The sequence below is a fragment of the Porites lutea genome, chromosome 6 (assembly GCF_958299795.1).
Source record: "Porites lutea chromosome 6, jaPorLute2.1, whole genome shotgun sequence".
Taxonomy (NCBI): Eukaryota; Metazoa; Cnidaria; class Anthozoa; order Scleractinia; family Poritidae; genus Porites; species Porites lutea.
In genome coordinates, this window is record NC_133206.1 from 15,707,767 (window position 1) to 15,713,766 (window position 6,000).

The following is a 6,000-nucleotide window of genomic DNA, read 5'->3' on the forward strand; positions in this document are numbered from 1 at the left end:
GTCCGAATATCTTAGACGAATGGAACGGTTATCCAGAAAGAAAAAATTCTAGGCAATATTTGCTCCTTCGAACAGTTATTTTACAGAAAAAAGTCGCTTGGTGCCCCTGACGAGTTAAAATGTTTACATGAAAGTAAGAATATCTTGTGTATATATTGTATATATGGAACTTTAAAATTAAAATCCAATCGTTGTCTCGTCAGAAGCAGACGAACAGAATGTGGTTTATATTCCTCCTAATTTCCCTTTTCTTACATCGAAAATTAAATAAAATGCAAGGTTGAAAAGGTTAAATGAACGTGGCTCGATGGGATTTTTCAGGGTTAATACCTCCCAAGTTTGAGCATAAACTGCGTCGCCGTTAATAAACATGTGGAAAAATTACGACCACAGCGAAAGAAAAAGATTTGTTATGATAAGGATTGCAACGACAACGGAGTTGTCATAGCAACGAAATGACGCCATTACCTATTTTACTTGCAGCCGTATTTCTCGGCACTGGGAACTGTTCTTCCAAGATCGCTCACGGGAACGTTTTTCTCCAATAGCCGATTTATCTGAATGGCGACGTAGTTAATGCTCAAACTTGGAAGGCATTGATCCTCAAAAACCCTATCGAGCCACCCTAAGGGCCTGTTGCAAGCGGGGGCACAACGCTAGAGAATAAATTACCTGTAAATAATAAAACCACAGCTTCGTGACAAATAAAGATGCATTCTGAACGTTATATTTATATCCACAGACTGACAACAAACTTTAACACCGGTAAAGCAAATTCTTCGAGAACTATTAACCCGGCGATGGACTAGGAGTAACAGTACTATTAGGCAGGGCTTCATAAGGAAACCGTGATAAGCTCCGGCCGTTTTTGGCCTCTGGCTCGTGTGCGTTTTTTCCCACGAGGACTAGAGCTTGTTCCCTTAAAATAAAGCTACCATATGTATTGCAGTTTACATTACTCTATGCTAGTGGGATCTTTATAATTTTACTAAGTGGGAACCTGAGTGTTTCCACGTTTACCTTTAATTTCGTGACCGTCCGTAGAGCGGTCGCTGAACTTTCCTAAGCGGTACGTGCAACGTATTATTTGTTTCATTTTATTTCTGAATCGTTGACTCATCAATGCATACAAAACTGGGTTGATCGCCGAGTTGAACAAGACCATAAGGGAAGCTGAGGCGTAAGTCAGAAAAGAATATTTGAGAAAATGGTGGAGGAGGTAATTAGAAGAGTTGGTGAGCCAGGTTACTCCAAAAATGGCACTCACAATTATGACCATCAATGTGACTCGCTTGCGCACCCTCAGCACACCCTGAAAATAAAAGTAATGATAAGGTGGACGACTTGTAATTTTCTTTAATTTTGTCAGTGAAAGACGCCAAAAGACTGGAAGTTGACCCAGTGATGCGGCGAGAAAGGAACCAATATTTGTCGTCGGCTCTTAACTTCTTCTTCAATTAATTTAAAATTTTGGAATTTACAGCTCGCCAATGCTCGCCTGCTCAATTTTCCGGTTAGGGACTATCAACATTTTTTGGGGTGTGATGATTATAACTTTTACGGATAAGTGGCGAAACACACTAAAAATGTTTCAAACTTTAAAAAGAATGTGCAAAAGCTCTGTTGTCAAAAGTGTTGGTTTTGATTGTTTTTCTCGCCGTAGACCCCGTGGTTGATTCCCTAATGACGTCATAGTAAATAACACTATTATCCCCAACAGCCGCCATTGGATTTTCATTATGACCACAAAGGGCCTGTTTACATGGAGATGGGGGACCCCTGATAGGTGAGGTAACATACGGTGGGTCACCCCACCTATCATGTAAACGTGATCAAATTAAAATGAAAGATTACATACACAGGAGGGCTACCCCACCTAAGCGGGTTACCTCACGTACTTGGATTCCCCCACCTCCATGTAAACAGGCCCTAAGTTACTATGAAAACTTGTTTTGATCCTAACTTACTATGTTTGTTCATTAAGTTAGTTATTGTATTTTAATTTTCTGTGTGTACAGTTAAGTAACGTTTTCTCACGTCCAATTTTATCTTATACCAATCATTGCCATTTCCAAGGTATTAGGGAACTTAAGATGGAGAAGTTTTCGGGGCGACGGCAACTTCAACCGGACGTGACGTCATGATTGTGCAATATTGCGCATGCTCTTACTCAACGCATTGCTGTCGTACTCCCGTCGGCGACGTGAAACTGGTCTGTTTGGCGTTGTGGCGAGAACATAAGTCTTTAACTTTCATTTCAATCATGTTTGTTGCGTTTAGCAACCAGAATTTTGCAGATTATCGTTCTTAAATGGTCCTTGTTTTCTTTGAGTCACATTTCAAGCTCGATCTCCAAGCTCTGTTATCTAAACTTACATCTTTATAATGTTTCTATGTTTCATGTCACAGAGCCAAGATCCAATCTGATCCAATATGGCAAACAGCAAACCGTAAGTGAGCTTTACATGGACAAAATTGACCTACGAGCCAAATGAAAGAATCCAGACAAAAAGTATGAACTCCGATATTTCAATTGTGTGTTTTTAGCTTAGGGTATCGTATAAATGAAACGTATGTATTGAAAATTGTTTAGAATAGAACGTAATACCACGTACTAACGTGGGAATAATGAAATAAAGTTGTTGTTGTTGCTTTTTGTTGCTTGATAGTGTATTGTAGCACACATGAACAGTCAAGTAGACAAGTCAAAGAATTCAGAGAAAGTGCAACCCTCCCAAGTTCTTCTACAAGTGTGAAGAAAATAACTCAAAACTCTGAAACTAAAACGCCCGGTGGTAAGAAAGGTTCCCAAATGAACAAAACCTCACATAAAGGGCAAGAAAAGTTAAAATTCAACTGCAAATTTTGTGGATACAAACATGAGAAACAAAGAGGCAAATGTCCGGCTTGGGGCAAGACATGTGACATCTGCAAAGGTCCTAACCACTTCAAGTCTAAATGCAAGAATATTCATGCATTTAACCAATCCAATGATAATGAGGAAGATCCTGATGATCAATGGCTCATGGCTGTAAGCAATGGGACAGACAGTGTTACTGCAACACTTACTTTAAATGATATTGATGTCAAATTCCAACTTGACACTGCAGCTGATGTGAATACCATCTGTCAGAGGCACGTAACACAACACCAAGTGTCTCCTACAACTTTTCGCCTTAACATGTGGAATAAAACTAACCTGAAACCTCTGGGAGAAACGCGCCTGAAAGTTAAAAATCCTCGCACTAGTTCTGAATCAGAAATAAAGTTTATCGTGGTCCCAAATGGTTTTACAAACCTGTTAGGTCTGAACACTATTCAGGAACTTGGTTTTATAACCATAAATAAAGAATGTTTCATCTCACAAGTATCAACTCCACAACTTGGTGATCTGGGTGAAGCCACCCTCAGAACTGATGAAAGTGTTCCTCCCAAAGTACTGCCTTGTAGGAAAGTTCCTATTGCCATTCAAGACGCAGTAAAGGAAGAACCAGATCGACTCGTAAACAAAGGCGTACTGGTTCTAGTGACCGTGTACATAAACCCAATGGTAAATTACCCATTTGTATTGATCCTCAACCCCTAAATGCTGCACTCAAGCGTGAACATTACCGATTACTTGTGCCTGATGATGTGCTTCCAAAGCTTAAAGATGCGAAGATCTTTAGCAAACTAGATGTAAAAGAAGCGTATTGGCATGTTCGACTTGATGAAGCATCCAGCAAACTCACCACAATGATTACACCTTTTGGTCGCTACATGTGGAAGAGGCTACCCTTTGGCCTCAAAGCCTCAAGTGAAATTTTCCAGCGCAAAATTGGTGAAGCGCTAGGTGATCTCGATGGTGTATTCAATATAGTGGATGATGTAGTCATTGTAGGGTGTGGCAACTCAGATGCTGAAGCTCAGAGTGACAACCAGCAAAAACTAGCAGTGACATTGAAAAGGTGTGCTGAGAAGAACATTATCCTAAATGAGGATAAGCAGGAAACTGGTCTGGATGAGATCATATTTCATGGACACAGAATCACGAAAGACGGTGTGAAAGTTGATGAAGCTAAAGTGCAAGCTATCCGAGACATGCCAGCACCCACTGATGTGGAAGGTGTGAAGCGCCTCTGTGGCATGGCTCACTACATTGCAAAGTTCTTACCCAACCTTGCAGCAACACTTGAACCAATCCGTGCTCTAACTAGAAAGGACACACCATTTGTATGGTCGAAAGAATGTGACGAGGCTTTCAACACACTCAAGAAAAATCTGTCTGAGTCTCCATGCTTAGCTTACTTTGACTCCTCGAAAGAAGTAGTAATTCAAGCAGACAGTAGCAAACATGGAATTGGTGTTCTGCTACTCCAGGAAGGGCGTCCTATTGAGTATGCATCTAGAGCATTGACCCCTTCAGAACGGAATTGGGCACAGATAGAGAAAGAAGCCTTGGCTGTCCTGTATGGCCTTGAACGATTTGATCAGTATGGTTATGGTCGTTCAGTAACAGTACAGAATGACCACAAACCTCTTGCTGCTATACTACGCAAGCCGCTGAGTATGGCTCCAAAGCGTCTTCAAGACATCATGATACGTTATAACCGGTATGATGTCAACTTCGTGTTTGTGAAAGGCACTAGTCTACACATTGCCGACACCTTAAGTAGAGCACACTTAGACTCTGTTGAAGGTAACCAGGACGACCCTGCACGAATCATGAACATATATGCCTTTGCTGAAATCCCAGATAAGCGTTTGGACGAGATAAGAGCAGCAACATTGCGCGACACTAGCCTACAAACCGTTATCAAGTTAGTCTTGGATGGATGGCCTCAAGCACAATATTCCCTCTCAAGCCTTACCTTATTTTGACATGCGTGACTCTCTCAGTAAAGTAGATGGCATCTTAGTAAAAGGAGAAGCAATAGTAATTCCATCTGAACTGAGAGCATCTATCAATCTGTTGTTTTCTACTGTTGTCGTGTTCCTCGTTCTCCACTCTAACAAATCAACACTGTTATTGTTGTTGCATGCAAGCAAATAAGCATTAATTAATTTTTTATGCGTAGCCATAGTTTCCTCTTCGGTAGTCTTCCATCGCGCCGTCCTCTTGAGTTCACTGCGATCTTAATGTTCGAATTTTGGAGGGAAGCGACGGCAACCTCTTTTCCAGGCTTGCTCTTCCAGTCCTGTGGCCGTCGCCCCGAAAACGTCTCTATCTTAATTTCCCTTTTAAAATTACCACATACAAACACTGAGTGGGGTCTTCTGGTTTCATGGTCAGAGTACGTGAAGCAAGAGACCCAAACCAATCAAACAACAAGGGCTCTTTTTGGAACTGTAGTGTTTACACGCAGAATCGAGCATATATGCAAACCACTGAATGAAAATGACTGCCTCAACTGGTATTTATGCGTTTAAGATTGGCCCCGTCCCCGGGCCCTGTCCACATGTATCAGTTTTTATTTGAAAACAAATAATCAGTTTTGCACTGGTTTGGCATACCATCCACATGTGTATCCGGTGAAAACGGCCACCGAAAACGCATCTTTTCAAAAACGCTCTCCAAAGTGGAGATTTTTGAACTGACGCCGGCTTTTCGTTTACGTGTGGACGGACGAAAACGTAGGTTTTCGAATCGGCAATCATATCTTACATCATATACTTCTAGCATGACGCATGCTCAATAAGGGATGCTATTGTATTTCATTCGTTTGAGCATTTTCGTCTACAGTGGGCGAAAATAGGGACTTTAAGATCCAACGACGCGACGGCGACAAGAACGTCGCTTAAAAAGTGAATTTGCGTTCTTTCAGTCTTTATTGCGATTATTCCTACCCACTTACTTTGTCAATTATAGGCGAGCCCTTCTGAAGCTGAATTTCAAGGGATGAAATTCAAGCTCAGGAAGAGAAATAAAATTTCGTCGTTGCTTGTTTACGTCCTACATAAAACGCGAAATTAGGCATTTTCACGTCGTAGTCGTGCAAAAACGGGAAAGAAATGTATAAA